This window comes from Varroa jacobsoni, unplaced genomic scaffold (genome assembly GCF_002532875.2).
Source record: "Varroa jacobsoni isolate VJ856 unplaced genomic scaffold, vjacob_1.0 scaffold_426, whole genome shotgun sequence".
Classification (NCBI taxonomy): domain Eukaryota; kingdom Metazoa; phylum Arthropoda; class Arachnida; order Mesostigmata; family Varroidae; genus Varroa; species Varroa jacobsoni.
Genome location: NW_019213328.1, coordinates 8,648 through 36,203, shown reverse-complemented (window position 1 = coordinate 36,203; position 27,556 = coordinate 8,648). Strand labels below are relative to the sequence as shown.

General features: G+C 43.5%; 1 protein-coding gene across 1 annotated transcript in view; it reads right to left on the bottom strand.

Moving 5' to 3' along the window:
• LOC111260299 (tyrosine-protein kinase transmembrane receptor Ror) overlaps positions 1–25,368 on the bottom strand; it is a 96,616-nt gene extending 71,248 nt beyond the window's left edge. The window contains exon 1 of the mRNA XM_086968263.1: positions 25,307–25,368. The gene's annotated coding sequence lies outside the window, so the exon portion shown is untranslated. The remainder of the gene's footprint in view (positions 1–25,306) is intronic.
• Between the last annotated feature and the right edge of the window lie 2,188 nt (positions 25,369–27,556).

Sequence of the window (27,556 nt, the reverse complement as noted above, 5' to 3'; positions counted from 1 at the left end):
CATGTAAACATTGGGCAAATACAGGTTGGAGACACGCCTTCGCCATTCCCCTGTCACTGCTGCGTCTATCGCTGTTGCGGGGGACGTTGCCTATCACGGCCGGGCATTGCCTACCACAGGTCACCCACATTTTATTTTTTGGCGCGATTTATGTAGATGATTCGCCGCACCACCCAAAGTCAACAAGTGAGCTGCAATCTAACAATTGATAACACGGGGATGATTGAAAGCCTGATTTCCTCGCTCATGCTATTGATATTGGTTCTGCCATTATTGTTACGATTACTTTTGCGCTTCTCACAGTAGCCGTAATAACGCAGGCGTGCTTTACGTTGCGTTTATTTCATCGCCTCTACCGCAACCTACTACTACTACTACTCGAGTAATTGCGCTACAATATGTGCCCGCTCTTCATCATTCTATTCGTGTTCTTTACGATTGCGCATGTTCTTCGGCAATTCCTGGCTGTCTGCCTTCGACTTCATTTATTTAGCAGGCTTCTATTCGAGTACGCTCTACGGTGGCTCGCGCTGAGCTGATAAGAGCTAAGAGATGCTTTATGGAACCCGGAAGCTCTGTGCTGACGACGGTAGCGTCACATTACAGTCTTATGGGTAGCAGCCGCAGAGCTCCTGTGGACAGTGTGGGGTGGCAGTGACGTCGGTTAAACGTAGGTTTCGTAGCGATGTAAGCTGGGTCGCTATGCTTGACGGCATGCGGACGGTTAGCTTATACGACTGTCCGTTTCGCCTGGCCGGTTCTAGTGAACGACTGGGTCTTAGTAGAAGAAACCCCAGAGATGCTAAGCTGATCTCCGCTTCGTTTCTACTCTCGAGCAGCACCATCAGGTTTCTTACTCATAAGAGCGCTCATTTTCTACGGATAGGGCGTCTACCACTAAGAAGCCGCCTGACGCTCGGTAGCTGGATATTAGGAAAACCTTAACGTAACAAATTGTGTCATAAAGCCTCGAAGAGTATAAAGTGTCTCCTTGAGGTCGTCGTATGGCCGGAGCTGGCCTGGTCATCTAGGAACGGACGGACCTCGTGTATGCCCGCTAGGATATAACGGTATGAATCCAATCGCTTTACCGGATGTATCTATGAGACGGCCCGCGTAGACTCTATGTGTGTGTGAAGAATAATTAGTGGATCTGTTAGGTTGTAGGCGAAGTGACGTCCGCAACATCTAACATTCGCCTCTAAAAAACGACTATATCCATGAGACATATACAGAAGGTTTGGATAACGATTTACACACTCCAGCGCTGAAGAACTCGTCCGTACTTCTGTCCTGGAATTGCTCCTTGAGGAATATCGGAAACAAGCCTTATAGCACAGAAGCAGTCAGTCTAGTAATGCTACATCTAGGCTAATGTAGTCCTTTGTTGTTCGGTTTTTGGAAACTTTAGGTGCCTTTTAGAAAAATACGCCTTATTCTAGAGAAGACCGAGAATGGTTATAGGTCTTCGAGTCTGCGCTCTCTAGCCACTTAAACGTTGGCAGAGATACGATTTGTACCTATCTACCACCAACAGAACATTAAGAAAGCGAGGCAAGCTAAGTTAAAAACATTAATTCGATTATAACATCGTCCTCTTTTACTGTAGATCAGAGACATGTATGAGCTTCTTTTTTTTTTTTTTTTTTTTTTTTGTTAACAAAAACGTGTATTTTCAAATCGTTCCAAAATTTTTTTAGCCCGCCAAAAAGTACAGCTACATATCTTTTTTGGGTAATCTTCGGTAAACATCTGTGGCCAACTTTGTCAGTTCATCATGTCAAGGCATATTTTTTTCGCTTATGTTTTATCCTTCAGTATATAGTTATTCTCTAATGGAATCTGGCTTTACTCCTAAGACTTCTTAGGCTTACGGGCTTGACAAGTGCTGCGAGGCTGCTGCATGGGCAACCCTACTGTCGGTGCCACAGTCTTGCAGATGGCAAGCTATTCGCCCCTTGTCAGCACACAATGACGGGAGCTAAGAAAATAAACGTAAAATAGGCGCCTGGTAAGAATCAGGGTATCCTGATAAGAATCACGGCTTTGCTGTTTCACTACGTGGTGCTCGAATGGACGGTGTGGGTCGGTTCTGCAACGCTTTACGCCATTCATACAAAAGGCAAGCCGCACCGTGAACTGAAAGCACTGCATGGCTGAGGTATCTCGTTCAGTTGGGCGCTTGAAAGGGTGGACGGCAGTAAATCAGCCGCGTTCGTGGGACAGCACGGTTAGGCCGAAACACGAAAACGACAACGCGGCCTCCGACAAACTTCCAAAAAACATTTACTAATGAACACGGCTTCGATTTACTCGTCCACCGCCGCAAAACGGATCGATCGACAACCTGAAAACGAACTCTCAACCCCTAAGCTTCTCGAGTCGTATGACTCTATGGGTAAGTCTCTCAATACCAAGTCGATCATTAGCGTGCATAATTTTACTAAATATTAGTAAATAACGTGGGTTTTTTTAATCGTAAACGTTATCTTGCAGTTTTGCATGGGAGCGGAAGTATCAGAGCGAAAGTACGAAAACGCATTGGCTCGGTAATGATCATACCCCCATTATAAGCTTGCTGCATTCATTTTTTGTTCGTTATGCAACGTATCTTTTTTGGTAATGGTCCACATGTATCTGTCGTACTTAACATCGTTATCGCGCGGTGGAACTCTGACTGTAAAATCTTTAAAAAGCAATACGTTTGGCCGGTCGCCGCGCACGTGTATTCTTTACCGGCTGAGATTGCTATCTTGTGGCCTGAATACTCCTATACAATAACTATAGATATGATATACGACTATATAGACAGATATGGCTTCTCTTCGCTTTCATGCACGTGTACGTACATAATATGTTATATACTAGGTGGCGCTGTATAAATACAATACGCTATTTCGATCACTGCCATTGTATAATGAAAGAATACAAATGTTCGGTGGCTGGCCACGTCTCATTAGTGCTACTTTATCTAGTGAGCGAGAATAGGTCGTTGTACTAACCATTATATAAAGCGGCAATCGCATACGTATTTTGCCTCTATTTGCGGCCGTAGCAAGTTATTTGCCGGCAGGAACGGCAAGTAATCTGTAAGTTTGTCGTCCTGTACACTACTGGCAAACCAGTAGCGTACAGGACGACAAACGTATCAGCTCGTATACACATTCAGTTGAGTGAGTTCACCCACTCGATCCACCATAATAATCAATTATATGAACGTAATTATCTATATAAAGTAACCGTCGATCTTTTAATCTATGCATACATAAATGGCCTAGGACACAAATGATGATACGAAGCAACGCTGACAAGCATACGCTGTTCTACTACGTTCATGTTGTTCGTACGTTACACGTGTGGATACGTTGAGGTCTATAGACGCTCTCCTTCCGTCTGAGGTGTCTTTGTCCATTTGACAACCTCTAACGAAACGGAAAGCAATGCATATTTCATGTGCCTCTTTGCCGGAAACTTATCATATATATATACTACTAGTTCGTGTATAGCGGATTAAACGTTTTCTTCCTACTATTACTCCTCTATCTAAGAACTATTATAGTCATTGTTAGGATTTATCGTTGTCGTCACGGTTACTGATGCGCAGTCAAATAAAAACACCCATTCTGCACATGAAGAGCAGGTGGTTTAAAAACGGGGCAGCTGGTCGCTGTAGGCGCGTAACGGCTCGTTAGCATCAAACGACGTCTGACACATACGTATTTAGATAGAACAACCGTGGTTACCTGCTTGACCAGTTTTCGGGAAATGGATTAAACGACAAAAAAGGCACGAAGTCACCAACTCGAATACAACAAAGGGCAGAGACATTGCCTAGCAACACAGCAACGATCAACGTAAAGAGATAGCTGCTTAGAGCTGACACATCGGTGACAGGCGCGCGCGCGCGGTACTGGTAGCATAAAAAAAATAAGAGGCGAAAAAGACAAGGAGCGAAACTTCTGCTTAGGCAAAGTGGGAAGGTATGTCTTTGCTAAGACGACCGGCCAAGCCTGCAGGCCAAACACAGGCTCAAGTATTTGCAGCAGGCTAGTGAGTATCGTGTACGCGACTGAGTATCGTTGGTGAGTGACAATTGTGAAAAAGAGGCAGTGATCGGAGATGCCGTGAATCGGAGCAGACGGTTTCTTTAGCTCTAGGGAGAGGGTATAAGGGAGTAGAGAACAATGAAGAAAAAAGTGTAGTCTATGCGGATAGGTGGGCTAACAACTGCCGACCGATTGTATGCGAACGGAATCACCGAAATTCAAGCCGCTCCAAACGACCACCTACAACGAAGGCAGTCGAAACTAACCGAGAAGACAGAATAATATGAGTGTCTCTTATTGTTGTTCCCCTATTGTTGCATAATCGACTACTAGTGCTGTTGCTGTTACTGCTAGAAATAACGCTGACGGAGACTTTGACTGTATTAAGTTACCAACATTAAACAAGCGAACGAAAGTGCATCCGCTGATCCCCGCACGGCATCATTGTTTGTTTACGATGCGCTACGTGTCGTTGCTTTTCAGTGCGTATTTAAAATAGCAACAGTTATGATGCGTGTGAAAGCAATCCGATACACAGGATGTTGAGGAAAACTCTACCGATGCTAGGCCGCCGTTATGGGTCCCACTCGTATAAATGAACCTGCGCCGGTATATAGCAACGGGTGTGCCGAAATGACGCAAGCTAACAGGCCGGAAAAGATAGTTACAGCATACAAGCTCAAGACTTTAATTTGTCCAACATGGTTCACGACACTTATCGAATGTGTAAATCCAGATGCCTGACAGTTAATCCGATACTGTGGTACCGGATCGCCCACGTGGAAGTATTAAATGCGCCGCCTGCTCTACTATTACGCAGATCTAATTTATTGAATAATATTTTTGCAGTACACAAATCTGCTCGGACTAGGTTGGAGGTATCTATTTATATTTTCCTTAGATATCTTTGTCCAGGCACAGCCGTTGAGCCCGGGTTTTTCGTTCAGGTAGCTTGCATTGGTCTTCCTGTTCGAAATATGTTAGGCGATGTTGCAGAAAGCTCATACAGCTAATAAGTTTACGGGCGCCTAGATACACCTAGTATAAACCCATCCGTACCCTAATTACCTTGAAATAAGGTGGAAGTTCACCCAATCAAAAATTAGGTACGACTATAACACCCCAACTGGAATAAGGTCGTTTACAATTCCACTGTGTCAGACATTACAGCTGATGAGTTGTCCATCCGATTTCGCCATTATCCCTAAATCTCAATAGCGCAAGGTTTTATAGTCGGTGGGCGCAACTGATGCTGGTAGTTAACGATAACAACATTTCTAGGCAAGAACACTCCTGGGAAGCCTGAAGGGGATGCTAAACGCACGGAATTATTATAAACCTATTCGAGCTTGCTCAGAGCTGACCGATTACAAAGAGACTGAATTTTTAACATTGACCGCTAAATCTCACGTAACCTTTGCACTTTTTCGTGGAATTACTTATTCTGAACTCATCGTGGGATTAGTTATTCTATTTTTAGTCTTTTGTCGATTTGCTTGTGCTGCTGCTGTAGAAGTTTATCTTATTTTTATAATTAGGGTACAAGAGTCTTTAAGTTCTGATATATTGATCGTATGTTACAGTTTGAGTAATTACGAGTTTTTTGACGTATTAGTAACAGCACACTTTCGCCGTAATTGACGACTTATGAAGCTGTGATGAATAACATCTGCATTGACCTATTGACAAATCATGAACTTCTGGGTTTGTTTCAGGCTCGATTACATTCGCCAACTGTCCACCAACTGTTTTCTCCATAGGTCAATGCAAAATGGACCAGTTGTTTCGTAAGAAAAAAACGTGTCTATTTTGGAGTCTCATCTACGTCCTGTGGCGCTCATTTGTCTAATCTTTGTACCTGATTAATTTGACCGAGCTGAACAAATATTACTAGTGTGCATCTAAAAAAGTTTCAGAACATTTAAATCTGAAATCAACGTTACTGCGCCAAAAGATGGATTGGCACGTACAGCCCCTATCCCATGTTGTCCTATACTGTCATATATAAAATCGATTAGCAACTGGTAGCGCCTCTAACACATTATCCAGCTAAAAAAAGGTTGACGGGGGGAAATGACGGAGTGAAATTGGAAGTGATTATGTATACAATAAGAAGTGAACTATTCTGGCTGAATTAGAACTGGTGATTACTTTCTGCGGGCCGGTCAACTGGGACAATAAATGAGCCACGTAAAATTAACGGCACGTAAAAAAATACTAGGATAATAAAGTGGCATCCATCGAATAGGTTTGGGTAAATATAGCTTTCCAACTGGTTGATGAAACGTTTTCAAAATGGTGTCGGTGGGACGTAAATTAGGTAGAACGTATCCTTATGTGCACATCGTATATATGCATACTAATTAGTAATCACATTACTATATCAGATCATTACAGAGCCCGTATGTGCTTGCGACTATATCTCTATCAGGTTTCGATGGTAACCTGGTCAAGTCATCAAGCCGACACACAACAGATCATCCTTGTATCTGTTTTTCTCAATTGTTCCATTGTTGTCAGCGGTCACGACTCCGTGGCGGCGGCTGGAAATGCATAGTATCGTTTCGAAACGGCTTTTTTCATCAACATCGGGTTTCTGTGTTCAGACCAAATGTCGTTTCCTATGCAACCGAATGGGCTGGGCGATTGGATATTTTTTGACGACTTACTGAAGGCCTTACTTACAGTGTATTTCAACCCCCCGTGTCCTAGTTGTGTCTAGCTTAATTTAAAATGCTAATTTTTGCTTCTGCCGGTCGTCCCTTTTAAGAGAAAACGAGACAAACCCATATGGAACATGACAAATCTCTAACTTCTTCTCAAGTTAACTAAGAACACTGGCACATATGGGGGATGATCGTTCTTTCAGACTCATTTCTTGCGCCCGTCTACCGTAATGGTGGCACCACTTCTAGACTCCTAGCCGTCAACGTTTTCAGTAATTTCACACACCCCCCTCAAGTTACCCCAAAACCTGTTTTGCCATGTCGCCAATTCTGCCGCAAGGTCTTCCACGATCGAACATCTTGTCGTCTCACTTACGTGTGCTATAAGTCACCGAGACAATTTGCTAAAAGTAGAACCAAGAGCATTCACGAATTCTTGTATTTGCAGAATTTTGCCCTTGTAAGATAGTTTAGTGACAAACGTTTCGCCCACTACTAAACTTAGGGACACATGAGGGTGGCGTTAGGCTCAGAATTCACACAGTTCGTTCCGGGCTGTTGAAAGAGGCCTTTTGAAACGACAATGTGTAATTAAGGCAGTAGCACCAGCTGGAAACCTCGAGACACTCGTCTCTAGTCAGAACTTTTTACTTGCAGTTTGAAGGTTTTAGACCTAGCATAATAGCAAAAACGAAAAGGAGAGAAAGTGTACTTCTTGGATTTTTTCCTCATCGCCGTTGTCAATGCTCTACCTCACTCTGATAACATAATCAGAACAAAGGCCGCGGCTGACAAATGACAGCGTCGGTCACTGCCTTGGCTCATGATCGGTCGGTGATTGTTACTCCTGCCGCTCTGCTATCGACAGACCTGTCTTGATTTACCCCAAGTTACATACGCGTGTGATCGCGAAAGTTCGAGACATTCATCCTTTACTACTGCATTCGCTGGTAACGGCTGGCTATTTTGAATGAGCAGCATCACCATAGTCGATGCACTGTACTACATCGCGCCCACATTAGAGTTGGCTTTATGGAGCCACGTATACGTCTATGGTACAAATGTTACTGGGGCATTTCAAAACACACACTCCTCAGGTTAGTAACGGTGTTTTGTTCTTTACGTTTTTTTTTTTTCGTTTGTTTGTAAGGTAAGCTTCTTTTCTAGCCGGTTTTTCTTCGACGCCAATAATGGCTAACATAAATCGGTAAGTAGCGATCGTTGCGGGTGGGCAGGCGTGAGTACCTGCTTGACTCTGTGGTGTACTACATAATTCAAAACTGGATTTGTTAACTGACAAGCAAAGAAACATACATATAATACATCTACCCATATGCCATACGAGATTTGCTGGTTAAGTTTCCATAAAGCAGCAAATCTTCGAGGCAGAATGCTGACCAGATCTGGATTGTATCATAGACACGTAGTCAATAACTTTGTAAGACACCAGCTTTTACGGTGATCTTTTCGACGACTGCTAGATACGACATTTGTGTTCCGTGATCCTGTGGATCTTCATAATTGGATTCAAGACTGGTTATCAGAAAAGCGCGTATTATATCATCAAATTAATTTTCAGGTTAATTAAGATGTTAGGAATTAATAACGTTGCGTCTTGACAGCTGTATCTGATTGTCTTCATCTAGGAATTTAGGGCTAAAATAAAAAAAAAATAGCGGAAGGTCAGCGTCCGACGTCGAAAACACTAAGAATAGATGATAGATACTGCGATTTTCAAATACTGTCCAGCAAATATTCTCTGCGTATGTATTCAATATGTACTATTACTGGTTTAAAAATAAAGATTCCCAAGAGATTAATCACGTTTCTTTTTTTCTATAGCTACTGTTGACATAATTGATGTTTTCCCAGGCTGTCGAAGTAGTGAATTAATCGATGGCAATCTTCAGTTCGCGAGTCAGCACTTAGAGAAGAGTGCGAGTATTCTTCACAGCGACCATCTGTGTCGATGTTGGGAGCGGTAACGAAATAGTGCTACAAACAAAACTCCATCATAGGCTGTATCTGAACCCGCGCAAAAATCCATAATTTTTAAAAACCTAGCAGCACTGTACAAGCAACCATTTTTGTATTGCTTGCATTTTGACGAAATAGTATGTATCGTGCTATATATTTCGAACAACATTTTTCTGTATCACTTCCATTCGTATTCTCCATTCATTTGACCATTTTTTGCATTGAGCAAACATAAAACGAATGGTGCACCTTTCAAACGGTTCAGAATTTAGGACATCGAGAACGCCCGCAAATGATGACCGCTACTGGTGTCAGTAATAGGCCGTGTACGCCTCATTCATCATATTCCCTCATTTTCTAGCGAGCTTCGCTGTCCATAACTCACTCCCATAAGTCACACCCCTCGCAGGTTTTTAAATTTAGACTTTTTCAGTCCCGTTACATGATTGCATTTCCCATCGCTAGTCCTAGAAATCGAAGGTTAACAGAAGTGAAATATCGGTCGGAGGAGACGCGAAGGAGCTTGACGCATGCCTTGGTTCACTCTTCACGCCGCTACTTAAAGCGTATGAACACAGCAAGCGACCAGCCGAGACCTATAACCAATTTTCTCGTTGATGCTAGACGGTAAGCTAAGATATTTTTAGAAAAGACAAAAGATTCACCAGCAGAAACGAATCATTTAGAACCGTTGCTTGAATCTACTACTCACCGAAATAGGCGTGACTAGGGATAATATTGAAAAAAATAACAATAGAAAGACGGACGAACAAGATTTTATCAAGATGCCAACGAGGTATTGGAACAAGTAATAATGGAAACGTGCTATTGATTCTCTTCGACTAGTTGTTATTTAGCAGCGTATTTTTTTATGCGTGTATTGCTAACTATCAGTAAAAACTTGCCGAAGTGGGTGGGCCGAATGAAAGTTAAAATAATACTTATCGTATTTTGTTTCATACAAGTCGTCGCCCAGTTTTTGCTCTAGCTCAGTGTAACCGAGTTCAGAACGCGGCTCTTCATTCGTATACTGAAAACGTTCATACGGAAGAACAACAGAAAAAAGTGGTGAAGCACCACACGATAAACACTTCAATAGCAAAGGAATCAACGGGCACATATGTCTGCTTCACACATCAGCGATTAACCAATGCTCTTAATTAATCTAGTGTATAGTTTTTTTGTCAAGGGCTCATAAATGTCAAGCTTTGCTATGACCTTTCTGTGCATTTACATATCGGCTACTCACATTGTGAACTTAAATAGACAAACGAATATCTATGAACACTCTGGCAGATGTACCATTCCTATTTTACATTTCTGCGGTGTCGCTGGACGAAGGCAACTTACAATATGACGAAAATCGCAGAAATGTATTGGCTCAGCATCGACGCTTACGCCACCCTGTCAGTCCTTCGTCGCCGAAGCTACGGAGCGTCATTCTTTCGAATGACATTAAACATTATCCGCTGCTGCTACTGTTATATATATTTGCAATTTTGTTGATGCCTAAAGACATCAACGACCATGTCTGAGGCTAGTAGAGCCAGCATTTGTATATGCGTTTGTTCGCAGGCTCGTCCTTCTATATCGACCTGTCTCTTGAAACCTGATGATGTCACGCTGCCGTTGTTGTAGGTTCGAATCCAGCGTCCCTTTCCTATTTGTCGCTGTTGTCGCTATCTTTGTTTTCAGACTGTAGTATCAGAGCGCCCCCGAGCGTTAAAGTTTGTTACTAAACATTTTGTGATGAGGCGCTATCCATGCTGCTCGTGAAATGCTACACGCCCCCGACTCCGCACAAGATGAACAAGAACGCCTCTTAGACCCGCCCATGCTGTCTCAGCCCCTACCTTCTCCCTCAGCAACCGCTCTCTTTCGGTAGACAAAGATACGGCCAGCAAAGTTAGTGGTCCTGTTGTTGTTGTGGGCCGCAACCGCCACCGTCGCTGTCAGGGTCCCGTGTTTGTTCTTCACGGCTTGAAACCTCGACCCGCTCTGAAACCTTATCGTCGTAGCAACTGTCGCTACTGCTGTTGTTGTCATACTGAAGAAATAAGCCTTTTCACCAGTCGAAGCCATCGGGGCTATTTCTATAGGTTAAGATTTTTTTTGTCCACCCATCTCCCCTCGACCGCACACTATCGTTCTCTATATCACATTGATAGGCGAGCTGCTAAATGAAGTCCGCACGAGTACGATGTCACAGTGGCGCATTTCTTACGTTTTTTATACCGTTTGGTTAGCTAAAGGATCGTGTAACATTATAGCGAATGCATGTCTATTCGTTTAGTTCGCACATTGACAAGAAACCTCTTATGAAGCTGCGTTCCGATAGGGTCGTTTAAATAAAAAGAGCAGAAAGTCGTTTAAAAAGATTAAAGGTACTGCCGAAGTTGTAGTTGAGTTGCAACTTGTTCAGCTAAACGATTATGTTTGTTTAGATGCGTTTATTTGACAAGGTAATAGCCTTATAATGCAGCGAACGGGCGGCGATCCTAGAACAATCGTAGACCTACGATTTTTCGAATCACTTTAGGCATATTTAGAGTACATGTTGAGTCGATGTATTATTTTAATTATCAATATCTATATGATAAAGGAGTATATCTAAGGTGAACAGAGCGATTTCATTGATGTAATGCCCGTTGGTGAAATGTAAGAACGTTTTTTACCCTCTGCTCTAGTTGTCCTCTACCCACCACTGCAACAAACTAATACGACGCAGTAGCACCGAATTTGATTCAATATGAAAACTGAACCTTGTCTGTTGCTGAGCCGAACATCCCTCCCTCCCTCCAGAACCAGCGAAACGGTCGTGTGGTCGAACATACCTCCATTCTCAATACTGTTTCGGCCTCAACGAATAAACTAATGGTTCTGCCGTTGACACAAGTTAAACAATATTGGTTTTGTCAATGATGTTTAAACCCACATGCTTGCAGACGCCTACATGTCTACACTGTTACACATGTATCCAGCGTGTTGCTCGATCGTAGTTATTGCTACTTGTATTAACGCATTTGCTGACTGCTCGAGACGCCTACGCCATTTGTAACTAGCAGAGGGCCAGCGACTTCGCTAAGTAGTTCATCCGCACTTGTCTGCACATTGGACGAATAAAGGAGCGAAAGAATTGCCGTGAATGAGAGTCGCCTGACTGTGAACAGGAGTCAGATTCCCTCCTAGCTGCTATCCAAATCATCAAGGAGCTCTTCCGCCCTTCAACCAGCTACCAGTAAGGGATAGCATTTTCGTTGGCCGACTCGAACATTGGCTCGTTCGACATGCTTCTGGCTACGTTCAGTTGGCTTCTATTACAGTTGTTGCTTTACGAGTACACCTTAGGTTCCTTTCGATAGTTCAAGATGCGCACACCGACTCGCGAGTTTCACGTTTCTCTCTGCCGCGCCCAACAATTAGGCAGGCATACATACAGTCCACCTCTTTTGTCCTACTTTCTCTAATGTTCCTCTCTTGGTGCCCTAAAATGCTTCTTCACAGGGCCCCCTCCGTCAATACGCTACGACGACATGCGATCCTGGTTTGAATACACGACCTTCGCCATGGCTGTTGCCATACGGGTATGTGTGCGGTTTTGACACTGGACACACTCGGGGTAAAATTGACCAATCGGTGAATATATATATATATATATATATCCAGATACGCTGTAAAGTTCCTCCAGAGACAAGGTTTCCTCTTCTAATTTTTTAAATAGTGTGCATTATAAGGCTGCGTGTTCGTCGAAGTGAGTCTCGATGCTGGTCAAATATTGCTCTTTCCAGATATTCATGTAAATAAAGACTCCCAGAACATAGCCGAATCACCATCGGACGATCAGTCTCTGCTCCGCTAGTAGCTGAAGCAATAGCATCAGCTGAAGAAAACGGGCATGTCAGCAGGACGCAATGTTTTCCTCGTTTGTTAACGAAATGCTTGCCACTCGTGTTCCTCAGTGGCTTTCGTTTTTAGTTGGGGGTCTATCTTCTTCTTGTCCCTCTGTTTTTTTAATCTATTTACATTATAATCGACAAACAACGAACTTGAGCAGGTTACCTCCTCTACTGCCAGACAGTCATTTGACAAAATCGCTGCGGAGCCCAAGGACCAGCAAACACCGCTATGTTCTTCCAGTCGTTGCTCATGTCGTCTTTGCTACCTTTCAGAGTTCTACTATAGGCAAATACTATAATATCAGCATCATCATCACAGTCGTCACCATCATTTATATCTACACGATTATCCGGATCACCGAAAGCCATGCGCACCCATACCCGGCTTTTGCTTACGCACCTGACTCCCTCTTCGTTCTTGAACTCAGAACTATGGACGGATAGGAATCACCACAAACAAACATCTCAATGACGATAATAGAAAAAAATGAAGCTGCTATTGCTGGTTCCCAATGAGCCTTCTAACTGCGCATCCTTACCCTGTCTAGACGTCTCCACTTTTTAGACATGTTATTATACCAGCACACCTTTATCCTTTTTCATATAGTCTTTTCATGCCACACACGGAGAGGTCGTGTGATCACCGCATATTAGACGGTCCGTTGTTCGGCCACGATAATACGAGACAAAAACCCAACAAAAACAACACGGGACTAATATGAATTGGCTGGGAAAGTCGGGCGAACAAGCGGGAGAATGCTGGCAGCATCGATGTCAATTTCGTTGACACCACCGATGTTGATTTTGCCTGCCTTTGACAGACTTTGCCTCACTTTAGAGGTTTCAATATTGCTAAGTATGCGAGCATTCGCGGTTGAACGGCCGGTCGGATTCGGCTGAGGGTGACGACACCGTGATCAGCAAGGCCGACAGTTAGTGCCTGGGAACGAAAAAGCCCAGACCCAACTAGACGACGCTACAACTTGTTGGTCAAAGCTAGTGTTGTCTATTTAGCTCATATGTATGGCTTGAGTGAATATTATCACAACAATAAAGCGGGTGTGGAACAACAGACAGAAAAATAGGGATCGATGAAAAAAAAACTAGAGTCAGTTGGCCTTATGGTTTTGTACTTAAGCAACGAATGTCTGTCTATAATTTTGCTGGAGTATACGCACATATCAATGTATATGAGCGTGGCTGAGGCAAGGGTTAGTGGCAGAATCGGCTATTCAACAAGCGAGCTTAAAAGCCGTACGAGAGACAAAAAACAATCGAAACATCACACACTGACATAAATGACCACCCAATATTTCCAAGGTACCCGAAACAATGTACCAGACCCACTGTTCGTGTGCGATCTAGGGCCATAGCGACGTGAAACGCGACAAGATCGGTATCAAGCTGCCAACTACTTTAATGCTTCGTCTACTTGTTCTGTTCTATATGCGCTGCTACTACTCATCTCTTTGGCTTCCAATAAGTCGGCTTCAGCACTAGCTGTTAACCAAGCGGTTCAGATGGCTCACATGCGTTCTGAGCTGTCGATTATCTATCTAGCTAACTAAAATTAGATGCACAAGCGTTCTGCAACAATCTCTGATTGACAATGGCTTACATTAGTGAAAAGCTGGAGCTACGTCATATGCCGCCCGCAACCGAAGGCGTTAATGATGAGGCCTGCGAGTTATAACCTGGCGTGGAACTCGCGTGTGCTATTCAATCTGGCCTGACCGGCTAAAACCCGCTCAAGAAACAAGCATACACTGCAATCTCTAAAGTTGCTCATCGAATAAAGAAGTTTCTTTTACTTCTAATGTCACAAACCAGAAACGGAGATAGATCACTAATTTCGTTAGAGGTTCTCTTCTAGCAAGTGTACTCCAGCTCAGGTTTACAGGCAGAATCAGGTTGTAAAGATAGCGTCTCGGACAAGACACCGTCCTTCAAAGTCCTATCGCGTTTCCCGTTGCGAGAAGAATCTTCCAAAAAATACAATGACTAACCCCAATTTAACCGCTTATTTACGTGGTGTAAAATAGTTCGGCTTGCTTCTAAGGCTATTTTGCTACATCTAAAAGCGACTTGACAAGGGCTCAATCATCGTTCTGGGCCTCACTGCTCGGAGCCTGCTTCCGACCATAGGTCCAGCGCAGTCTGTGAGCGTAGTGTGGTCTTGTTAGAATCGAGGACCTAGCACTTCTAAAGCTACTCTATCACTAAGACTAAGCGGAGGGTACAACTAGAAGTCCACCAAGATTCGAAACAAGTCAAAGGTTCCATGTCATCTTTCAACAAGTTCGACATCTACAGTGGCCAAGATTTACACATTGGCAAAGCCTCTCTGAAAATTGTGCACTCTAAACTGCTATTCACAAGGAGGAAGCCCGGCCTTCACTAAGTTATTCGACTGATCGGTATAAAAATATTACTTGGCTTGCTTATCGAGTAACTTGTGTTAGATCAGTGTCATTCACCCTCTCGGCATCTAATTTAACTTTTTGTCTGTTTAAAAATGCATTTTATCACTAGTAACAATAAAGCGGGTAAGTTCTGCACTGGAATGCTTACTGTATCTCTGATATGTATATCTTGTCAATGATCCGAAGGGCGTCCTTCTCGTGATACAGCGTTTACCACACCTATGCATCGGCTACACTGTCGTATCACGCTATAGCCACTATGCCGTTCTTCGTGCCGTCATTTCTAAAAATGTCAAAATACTAAGATGAACAGTGGCAGAAAAATGCGGATCACCCCTTATCTTCACCTTACGTGCACGTTTTTACGCAATGCGTCCACCGAAAACATTTTCAACCAATCAAGACAACACCCAGCCGTTTACAGATAACTAAAATCATGCGCTATGCACATGTCCGCTATTAACCGCGGAAGAACACCGCTAGTGGCGACGCCCTGATCAAAAAGCTGCACTTCACCGTCCATCGCGACGATATCTGACGGTTTGAAGAATCGAACCTAACGACAGATGTGGAACAAAATACTTAGCTTTTACACGCAATCTACAATTTGGCCGTCAGTGTTGAAGTGGCGGCCAATAACATTGGGGTTGTGGGATGCAACAATAACCTAACCCCGTTGAGTAAATAACTGATTTATTGTGCCCACACACAGGATGTATTCCATAAAAGCCAGAGATGTACACGCGAAAGCACAAACTCATCTGACCATTATCGCCACTAATTCTCGTTAAGGACTATAACTGTTTGAAATGTTTCCTACTGCTGTGGCCAAGGGACGCCTTGAAATAACGAAAGGATTCCTCCGCCGCCTGTAAGGGCTATCACCAGAGGCGACAGGCCGCTCAACTATAGCAACTGATCGACTGAAAGGTGCAAAGCACTTTACACGCTGAGGCTACTCTCGATCACGACGTTGGCCCAGCTATGTCCGCCGTAATAGCGATTGTAATAATGCTGATGTTAAAAACGCAGCCGCCTTTAAAAAGCGAGTATTTGAAGGGGTAGAATCCTATCTGTAAAATGAAAACATTGGCACTGATAGACTAGAAGAGTAAACAAAACTTCTCAGCCCTTGTTATCGTTATGCTGAACGGCACATGACCGTGCGCAAAACAGATGGATAACGATCCGCTTATACAAGTACTCATTCACGGCGTATTTCATCGTTAGGATAACTGTTGAATTAAGTACAATAGATTCATTGATATACGTTTCTTTGTACGCGTATTACATGCTGTACTTTCAGGATAATACTTAGAAGTAATTGTGTGCCCGTAACCGGTTCGATGCATAGTTTGGTTCTGCTGGAGGATCCCACCTAAAATTGCGAAGCTATCTGGGTCGGATCAAGGAAACTAAGTCGTTGACTAGGTTTTGACAAAAATGTGCTCGTATTTCTTCGTATGTCCGTTTGCTGTTTAAAGCAAGCCCATTTCCCTGCCTTGAACATGTATGGGCTTATCGCTTCGGAAGATATTCTTCAGCCAAAGTGTGGACCGTTTCTTCGCATTACGGGTTGAATAATCTCGCTTAGCCAATTCCAGGGCGAGTTGGCTCCAGGTAAGGAATGTGCGTGAAAATCACGTTGATCAACGCGATTCACAGAATAATAACACAATTCTAATTACAAGGGTCCTCAAGCCCCGGGTTGATGGGTCGTTCATTACACGCAGCTGGATTACACCTTCAAACGTTAGTCCTACGGTGTCGCGTGACCTTAGCACCGGATATCTGAGGTTATTCGATAATAACGAGAGCGTATGCACACGACGAAGATAAAAGGAGGATCAAGTTTAACTAGGAGTGGAGAAAGCGACGCAGGTGCGCTGCTTGATGGATAGAGACCGATATTCAGATACTAGTCGATCACTCAACGGCGGATCGAGGTCGAAATTAAGGAAAGCGCATCCCGAAAGGATGGAGGGGTCTACTTCGCAAAAATAACCAATCTGTCTTCAGTGCGAAAATAGAGCGAATAGCGAAACTGGCGTTCATGAGAGCATTCAGTTTAACTAAATTTGCTTGCAAAAAGTGAAACAATCCAGGATAAACGATCGGTTGTTCCACCCGATAAAATACACTAAAAAACTATGCATAGTAGTAGGTAACTTCTGCAATAGCTAGAAACCATCCTATATAGCGTTTCCATAGCTACTTTCCCAGAAACCCGTTGTCCTTGTTGATGTTTTACCCCAAGTCAACAGAGAACAATGAGCAGGCTCCATAATTCGAATTAAAAGTGCCTCTTTTGTTGTTTGTTGTTAGTTACAGCTTCGCTGTCCATAGGTTGGGCATTGTATCTGCTACATGTTGCAAAGAGAAATAGCTACCAATACAACGATATAACCTAGTCCATCAATAAGTGCGCACATGACTCCTCACGTCTGTCGATCTTTCCTTTTATAAAGCGCACTCTGACTAAAAGAGCCAGTCGGATATTAAGGTAACCAAATCAGTAACAGTGTACTTTCCTACGGTATGGTGTTCGTCTCAACGCATTCTCTCGATCGTCCATTTTTGAGACGCGAGGTACATCTCAAATAATCTAGATGGTATTGATCTGTCACTTTTATACACCGAAGACCAATTTTAATACAAGTGAATTGAGCGCAATCGTCTCCCGCATAGATCATCGCCACACACGCCCAATCAGTAGGCAAATAAACATAGTTCTCAACGAGGGACAGTAACATTCTACACAGAACACAGGTAGACTCACCGCGTTCAAATGCTGTTTCCGTTGCCCAGTCACACTCATATCGCGGACAGAGCTATGCGTAGACGACTCTAGTAGATAGTCAGATGGACTCGGGAGTTAGGTACGAGAAGGTCGTGAACTCGGCACTCTGCGACACCTTCATTGTTCCTACTATTTTTTCATAGGCGCAACAACCTTCTGCAGCAGCTGGTGCTTCCGGAGGGGAGAGCCAAGCAAACTTTCCTGAATCGGGCGAGCTTCAAGGGTAATGTGTTGTTGCAAATTGCAGGATTACCGAACATTGCAGAATCATTGTACCCATTCCGCGGTCTATCTCGCAGGGTTAACTAGATATATATGTGTAGAACACAACGCTGAGTGCGGAGCGACCCGATGCTGCTCGACTAACGAACTTACCTCGAATAGAGACTCGAAAGGCCATAATAGCTCCATGCTTAATCTCGTTTGTGAGTGCTTCGACTGTCTTATTGCTCCTCCTTAACTGAGTTTGTTCTGGGACCCCCGATTAAATTGCAGATGAGATAGTACTTGCGACTGTTTTATGCATAGGATATGCCCAGCCATGCACTGAAGTTCAGAATCGGCTAAACAGCGTAGCTAGAGGGATATGTTCTACAGCGTCTCTTCGTGGGACAGTACACAAGCAGTCAAAACAACGCAGAGAGCAATAGTGTTTATCGAGTATAGATAACCTGGAAGGGAATATTAATAACATGCTGGAAATTTATATATTGAATCGGATGTTGTTAGTACAAATATAACCTGACTTGGCAAGTCTTTTGGCTTTATTGCTTTCACAGAGTTGCATATGAAGTATTTGCAAACAACCCGAGCAATTATATGCCTAACTCGAGACCATCATAAATTCACTGTTGTACGTTCCTCTTGAAGTACCCACGGTGGGTTTTCTGCTGTATTTCTTCCGATCTGGTACAGAGAGACCTACTTTAGACAGATAGTCAAACCCCATGGTGTAGACGGTCGGTTGCAGGTAGTTCGAATACATTTTAAAAGCTGATAGCCACGATGGTAAAATTAAAATTTAATTAAAAAGACATAGGTTTTTTCAGAACCAAGTGTAGCAGATCAACGTGTGGTACTTACGTCAAGCTAAAATGTTACGCAATATATTGCTTTCAATCTGTATATGAATCGATCTATCAAGAATCTTCGGGGGCGGGGGGCGGGGGCTATCATAATGTCAATCAATTTGACCTTCGAGCTGATCTCAGTCATTATAAGATTCGCGAAGCAGGATCTATCGTAGCGTCATATTCAACAAACAACGGAAATTATTTCGTTGCTTGTAGAATCTTTAAGAGGACACACTCGTTGCATGCTGTCTCAGTTTTTGCCTAAATGTAGAAACCAATCTACCAGGCACAGAACTACGTCCGCAGACCCTTTGCTGAGCATTCCACTTAGGTGGCTACTCTTATAATATTGCGTCCGTGCATTGTTGTCGTCGCCGTTGTTGTTGCTTTGTGTCTGTATGAAGTACTTTTCAAGTTGACGGAAGCTTTGCCGCCGTTCTGGCAGGTCTTACCCATCAACCGTTACTATTTGTCCACTCCGTATTTGTGACCCCTCGCTGCGTTAAGCTGTGCGTAGATCTCTCATTCGCCTGCCTATCACCTTGTTTCTATTTGATGGCTGATTTCAGTGCGCAAGAGAAGCAGACGAGTGAGCGATAAGGTCGGTGGGAGTTTGGGCCATCTTCTCTTTGATTTTTCTACAGGAAACAGACGGGCAGTTACAACTACCAACTGGTCGTCAACGGACGCTTTACGAAAAGTTAAATAGCTGTAGTCAGTAAGAAATCTTCAAACAACGTGATCCCGTCCCCGATCGACAGACGACAAGTTGCGGCCGCCAATCACTATAACTCTTCGTCCATACCAGCGGCAGCAGCATGAGCATTTAACAGCGTCAGTCTGACATCAGAAGTCAACACATATCTGTGCTTAGTTGGTGGCTTATACATGCTTACTTGACTGGTTGGCTGACGGATGAGCGATTACGCCTGAATCTATAATTTATCTATGGCAACAGCGGCAGCAGACGTCGCAGTAGCAGCGTCCGGTCGCCTCGTCTTCGCCTTACGTCATGGTGGCGCAAATCAGATTGGGGTTACCGTTAGGCCACGACTGGCGAGTCAACTTTCAGGTAGAGGAAAGCCATAAATTACTGCATTACACGAATTACGAATTAAAAAGCGGAAATTATTCGAAAGAAGTAAAGGAGGCAAGCAACAGGCATAGGCGGTCTACTACGAAGCTTTACAGGCCTTGCAGGCTCACCAGAGTTACTTGTTAGTGCTCGTAAAAAGAGCATTCGAGCGGAATGTCGACAAAGTTGAGCCGTTATTCCGTGAAGTCGAAAGGTAATTAACATAAACAATTTAACATTGAGGCTAAATTCATTAATAGAGCAATTGGGTCTGAGTCGAGCTTCCAAAACAAAATGTCCTCCTTATTTAAATCAGCTATACTCAACACAAACATTAGATGGCATAACTCTTCCATGAAGACTGCATAAGCGTCTACACATTTATCGGCTTCGCCCGAGAAGTGGCTTCAAATTGGCTAACATTGCAGACGTTAACTGTATTGTTAAAGGTCAATGTCATTGAAGGAATTGCTTTGAAACAACAAAATAAACGACGACCGTATATTGTATCAAAAATTCTATCTCAAGATACGTGTTCCGTCCGCTGAGAGCGGCGCCGCCTCGTACCCGGTGTTGCCCCCTTGCGATCATGATACTACCCAGCGTCCTGTTTTCTTTGTCAGACCGCTCTAATAGATATGTGATAGCTGACAATTGGTCTTACCGGATATTTACCAATCAGTTATCTCCAATTTAATAACACTGCATGGATAGATACGCCTACCGCCTTATTTCTCCTGTGGAGTAATCTCTTTTCATTCACGACCGATTGGTCTCGAATGTAATTTAAACACCGTTACCGCTCGGTGCAAACAGCAGTTATTACGACTATGCGAGTACTAGTCGTTCTTTATCACGTCAGCGAACATCGTTTCCCGAGCCCGCCACTTTTTTCGTTGCCCTCCATGTTTTTTATGGTCTGTGTAGAGATCGTGCCCTTACGAACATTTCTTTCGATTTCGTGTCTTCAATATCGCTGTCCTGGAGCAGTGGTCATTCAGACGGCGCGTGCGCGGCGGTGGCGGCGGCTGCGGGGTCGGCTCCTGCAATCCACATCGACACTCGTTCGCCAGCCGTGCAATGACCAGGCACCGTACCTTCGTGGTATGTTCTCTGGCATCGTTTTTCTTTTGGTACTCGCTCAAGATTTTAATCTTTGTTCTTCCACGCTCCGCGCGCATGCACTTTGTCGTTCCCAGCCCGCCAGCAATTACCATTGCTTACGACAGTTTGGATGTTTGTACAAACGTCAGACCACCATCACAGCGATACGCCGCCATCTTCAAGGGATCTTTTCTTGTCACCGCTGCTCCTGTCTTATGCTCCTTTCAGGTTGCCTGTCTTAATGGACGTCTTCCCGCAACGATTAGACGGACAAACGGATGACCGTGGACAGAAAAAATTAAAAGGAGCCTCAAGCAGCCAAGGGCGCTTATATGGCGGCGCCTATGTCCGTTGATTGCGTTTTTAAAGTGTTTTCGTATGTGATTATAATTGTTGCCACTGGCGCTGCTTCGATAAGTATTGCACGTGCAGTTGGTATGAACGACAGAAATGTACGTTATAAGAACGTAGAAAAAAGAGAAAATTCAGAGTTGAAGACAAATGAAAATAGCGATGTTAATTGGTTCAAGCCAATGCCGAACGTGAGATCGCGTAAGTATGTGTGTCAAGATGAAGCTCACATGAAGGGGTGCAAAAATATCGGAAGCTCTGACGAATGTAAGTTCGGTACCATTAGAACAATTCTATTACTTACTTAATGTTACAGAAACACTGTAAGCAGGTATGTAATTAAAACTAATCGCAAGATGTCTGCGATCCTCGTAATGAACGTGCGGTCCGGTAGCATATCTGCTTTGAGTCGGCCGTCAGAGTTGACATATCTTGATGATGTACAGCTTAATCTAAGTAGTTAGTTAGGGACGAGGTAACGGTACGTAGCACTTGAAGCGTCTAGAGAAATGAAAGTAGGTCGAGAACATTTGGGATGAATAAAAGGCAATAACTTCGGAGTCGAGTAGACTTGTGTAAATGGGACCATAGAAAAAACACAATCGGTAAACCAAGTGGCTAGCGAAACATGGATAGCAGACGCTAGTTAGACGACAAACATCGTTTACTGCGACAGAGGTGAGTGGAACAGACCGAAGCAGGACGATATCGTTCGAACGCGCTACGGGAATACTCATAACTTTTCCACGCATCGCACCTCTATGCATAATTAGTATAGCCAAGCAAAGTCATAATAGAGGAACCTATTCATATTTACAGGAACGCATCGGATAAACACACACAAAGTAAAACAGAAATAAGTATTAGAAACAGTATGAATCAACTGCAGGCTTACCTACATTCAAGCTATAGGGGTCACAGTTAGTTTCGATCAGTTATCTGTGCCCACGTTATATCTGTACTCTGACAGTCTCAGTGGTACTATACTTAGCGTATATGACGGAGGGCAATAACATAAGGCGGGAGCTAACTATGGGTGACACTAGAATAAGTATGATAGTTGCGCTATAGACAGCGTATAGATAGATACCCGCACAAGTTTCGCAGCACCGTTTGGACATGAGAGGCGTACCCCAATCATTTTTTTCACGATATTAGCGTCCGATTAAAGGCGTCACTAATGATCACGTTTGCCTTGCTATAATATCGTATCGCTAATGGCAAAATGGCACATTTCATTTACGGAATACCCCATTTTGAAAGCGATGGCCGCATGGTTAGTTTGAAATGTTGGCCTACGTTTAGGAAAATTGTCAACAATGAGTAGTCGTATCAATTTCAGAAGTCTTTCAAAGGTCACTTTACTACAAATAATATTGTACAATAATAATAACAATCATACATTTCCTATGATTCGTGTCCAACAACAACATGTCCTATGTTGTTGTTACCGTGAATCGAACATTTGAAGTGCTTGTTAAGTTTACCTTTCGACATCTTCATCACTTCGGTGAGCATTTTTGACCAATTACAAAGCTTTCTATCACCGACAGTGATGATCAGAGACCTAACTGGGGCAGTGGTAATGATGCTGAAGGCTACGTTGTATAAACTTAACAATAAAGGACAAAGGCCTTTCCGTGGCGCCCTAAACGATTTAGCTATCATCTGCGCAGCGATTGAATAGAGACTATAGTTGTACTACTCGTTGCTTCAAGTCATACAAAGGCGGAATAGACGTAACTCTGATCACTCGGTTGTGATTTGTCAATCCCGCTCGCGTGGCTACGCGTGAAACAGAAAACTCACGCAAAAGTCTCGTTACGTTACCAAGGCAGCATCTAGCACGAGTTTTCGATTAGTTAGCCAAGCTGAGAACTGCCTCTTTGTCCTTTTAACCAATTTGGCCGATTTTAGTTGCGCTCTAAACTATATAAATAGGTCAACTATAGGTTTACCTTATCTACTATTACTAGTTACTATAGAATATTTATCCAATATTACATTCTGAATCAAAACTCTCAGCCGACGTTAAATGTAATTGGTTGATGGAACGTCGATAAGCAATGACCATTTACTCTGTTTTCGATGTAGTTAATCTACTAAAGAATATGTAACGGTTCCCTTGATATACACATACATGTACGTATGCACATGATGCTTATGTACAGGCTTTTACTTTACCAGGAGCGACTGCTATTTCGGACCATGGTTCCGTTGCCTGGTCTTCGATGGACGCATGCAAAATACGAAAAAACAACATAGAAATCTACTTGTCTATCAGCATCTGCCGAAGGAAAACTCTTTTACTTAGTTGGGGTGCAGGAGTTGCAGCAAATGCTGCGAATCTTTGACATAACCACAGAAAATGGCATCCAAGAAGACTACATGAATTTGAATGCCGATAATAAGCGCGCTCACGTTTCGCGTTTAACGCTCGGCACCACCGTTATATATATATATATATATAACAAAACATTTCGGACATAATAGGTGCCTGTTCTCACGAAGACCGCCCATATTGGCGCCGAATATGATGGCCTATCTACATCATTGGGACAAGGCAAACTTCTCCTCTTTAACCGTCTTCTTGTTACGGGCGGAGTTATTGTTGCCGCAAATGTCGTATCTATGCATCGCATCATCGTGGTTCCAGCTACAAGACTGATTACACAAGATTGGTCCCAATAGCCGGTCGACCTATCGTTCGTTTACCCCAGCGGAAATCATATTCATTTCTTTATACTCAGAGAAAAGTAGGCAGACTCTTATACTAGTAGTGATACAACCGATCAGTGTTTGCTGCACTTCCCTCTACCTATCTTACTATACATATCTACGCGGGAGACCATAACATATTAATGGTAACAGGAAAATGCGACTGGCGATTCCCGTAAAGATAGTTCTTGTGCTTTGAAACCGTGTAGACAACGTCACAGGTCGACCCTATGCAACAGAAGCAGGAAAGCGGCGGGTCACAACAGGGGAGCAGTCAATTGTAGTGGTGTTCTCTTGGGTGGAGGATGTTTTCAATGCAGGATCGCATATTGCCTCTGTTACAAGTCCGCCATACACCGCTTGGGAAAACTGGCGCTTGACGATGCTGATTTTGTCGCTGATGCTTACGATGATACGATGTTACGAACAGAGCATCCGTGATTTCCTCGGCATTGTATACTGATGAGTTTTCCTGTGTGGCCTTAGTGCAGAAACACGCGGGTCGTCAGGATTGGAAACAGGGTGCAGTTGAACTTCCAGTCAAGTTGCGCGTTAAGACCTATAGGCTAATTTCAATGAACACGCCACAGGTGTATACCGTAATGTTGCATATAGTGGTAAGACACTGGATCTACACATCTACCTTGGTATACCATGTTTTCTTTACCAACTAGTTGATGCTATTCGGGGCATGCAAAACAGACACCTGTCTCAAAGCGAACTTTTAACATTCAAGCGTTTAATGAAACGATCAATACATACGATGTGACCGTTCTGCATGTTCTCACAGCATGATATCCACGTACAGCACGTATGTATTCTTCACCTTTGTAAACGCGTTTCGAGTTGGATGGTCTAGTAAACAGGCTGCTTTAGCTTACTAGTAGAATATGGGCGCGAAAATTTTATGTTGTCCTAATTACCTTAAAGGATTCGTAGGATTTTTCACGGACACAAGTTAGACGCCATATCTCTTCTACTTTACGCCTTGTCGAAGATAGTACGAACGCTAACTATGTTATACTATCTGAATAGCTTTTGGCCATCTTACTAATTTGGTACAGCTTCACATCATTTCCGATAGAGGATTATTAGAAAAACGTCGCTGCGGTGATCGTGTTTTCTCTTCAAATACACTTATTCAAAAATTAGTATCATCACTTCAGCAGGAACTTACTGTGTCGTCGTTGTCGATCGATTGGGTTCATGATGGATATCTTCGTTTTCGTCTTCATCCACTGAAAAAAAGAACAAGCACAGATATTTTACTAATGATGCCGAATTTCAATTATTTGATAACTAAGAATAATCGCATACACATGTGAGTTCATCTTTGGCTATAGTCGAGTTACACTAAGCATCATTTGCCACCTGCAGGTTCGGGATCTAACTGGTGGAAGCAAGCTTGAATTCTATTAGGAACTTTGCTGCTACCGCTGCAGCACCATTGAATCGTATCTTCTTTTCGGCCTGCGAGATAACCCAGTATAATGTTAGAGGCCACTACCCCTGCTTCGACATCACCGACAAAACAAAAGGTTGACACAATTGATGCCATAGCCCACAGCCGTGGATGCTGTGTGATGACGCGGACAGCCTGGGCTCTAGCTGCGATCGCCAAATGTAAATTCGATAATCCCATTAGTGGAACACGACTAGGGTACGACTGTCATTGGCAGTCCGCCATTGAATCCGGCTCCTTGCAGTTTTCAATCGGCTATGCAGACATACAAATTGATATCCATATGTACGTGCTGCATAGGTCCGCAAAGGACTCGGACACGGTAGACACTCTAGGGCTCTGGATACTACACACCTTTCGCTGTCGTCCTACTGTCATTTGCACTGCTGAGCGAACCCACTGTAAGTAGCATTACGCGGCAGCAGCCGCAAGCCGTCGCGTAAATAAGTGCTCTCGACCAAACTTAGGAGTCCAACTCGAGCAGAAGCCAGACCTTAGCTAACGTTATATTCGCAGAATCAGATCGAGCGAGCTTACTCGAATGAATGTTCGCCGGCGCTGGGGGGTTGACGCTAAACCTATTAGTATTGGGATTAGAAGCAGGCGATGCCCATTGTCAAAAGGAGGACTCTGGATGCTTGAAGCTAAGGTCTACGAACATTTTGCCCGCTTTGCATCATTGATGTAATCTCTACCTGCGTCTTCTTGATAATGCGATATGTCAATTGAAATATCATCCTTTTACTGCACAGCTTAATGCACTTACTGACTCATCAATATGAAGTGATCTTTGTCTATTTGTATACTGCATCGTGTGCATGTATTTTTGTACATTTTTCATGTTACCACACAGAGTTGCTTTTGTTGTTGTTGACAGAATATTGTTAGCGAAAGGATAGGAGAAAATCGGCATAATGGGCTTCATTACAGACTTTAAATATCTGCGTTTGTAAACGTTGTAGGTTAACAAATGGCTTTTGGCATCTTCACTCATAACGATCAACAATGCTGTGATACTGACATTCTACGATTGAAAACGTGTTTAATTGTGTTACACAGATTAGGTATAAGTCTATATCTAGGGCCCCTCGTAGTAAAATACGTGTTTTGTGTTGAAACCGTATTTTTGACTGGTGCATGCTTACGTCCCGACCAGTTCCATTCCTTAGTTACTAAAGCTCACCATCAGAACTTCCAGAAAAAGAGTGCGATGTAGCTGGATGTTTCGTGCAAACGGCGCACATTAAGCGATACAATGAAACCGTCGAAGTACGCTCATCAGGACACTATTTACTTTTAAGGGCGACATACGGAAATTCGGTACTATTCAACGTCTTATATGACACTAACACGCATAAGCACTCCTGTCCTCGTACATTGCTGCTAAAGCCACCGTTGATGAATATCCAATATGTTAAGTAATACGCCTATACAGACGCACTACGGCAGCACAGCTCACCCAGAGGCCGTCGTCGTGCGTACCGGGAAGACTGAGCCTGGTTAGTGAACGGTGGCGAGCCATAGGTATCCCATTGTTCCAGTCCTGGGAAGTGACCTATGTAGGGTTACGTACTTTTTTGTGGGAACGGACGCGCCACGTTTCTACTCGTCGACGCGAAGGGGATCTCTGAGTATAACGTTGCACGTACATAGTGCCATCGTGTTGTACATATAGAATGTGTATGTGTCCCTCTGTTAGCCTGTACGAACAAAAGGGCGGCACCGCCGACCGTCCATACCAACGAGAGAAATGCAAGTTGTCGCTTTTGTTGTCGCTGGCCAATAGATATTTCGAAGAGGAAAAGTCCCGAGGCAAACCGGTATAACAGAACCGGTAGAACACACGGCTACCAGCCAACGAGGAACGGTGTATCTAATAGCGGGACGGCCAGTCGCAACGTCGATTTAGCTACGGTTGCATGCTTCCTATTTTCTGGTGAAGCGAACTCTAGCTGAGTCTGGCAT